Source organism: Toxorhynchites rutilus, chromosome 3, assembly GCF_029784135.1.
Source record: "Toxorhynchites rutilus septentrionalis strain SRP chromosome 3, ASM2978413v1, whole genome shotgun sequence".
NCBI lineage: Eukaryota > Metazoa > Arthropoda > Insecta > Diptera > Culicidae > Toxorhynchites > Toxorhynchites rutilus.
The window spans coordinates 207,962,008-207,962,213 of NC_073746.1; positions in this window are offsets into that span (position 1 = coordinate 207,962,008).

Consider the following 206-nt stretch of genomic DNA (forward strand, 5'->3'; position numbering starts at 1 on the left):
TGTATTCCTACTGTGGAAACGAAGCTGGGGCTGAATTGTTATATGGGAGGGAACGTAAAATACCGAAAAAAAAAAAAAATCATCAGGTGTAATATACCCAAATCAATAATTTATCCCTACTAACGTTCTACACTAAATAGTAAAAGTTATTTCTTTTGAATTGAATGATATATTTGAACGTTATAAGTCAGCCATTCCATGCCTAA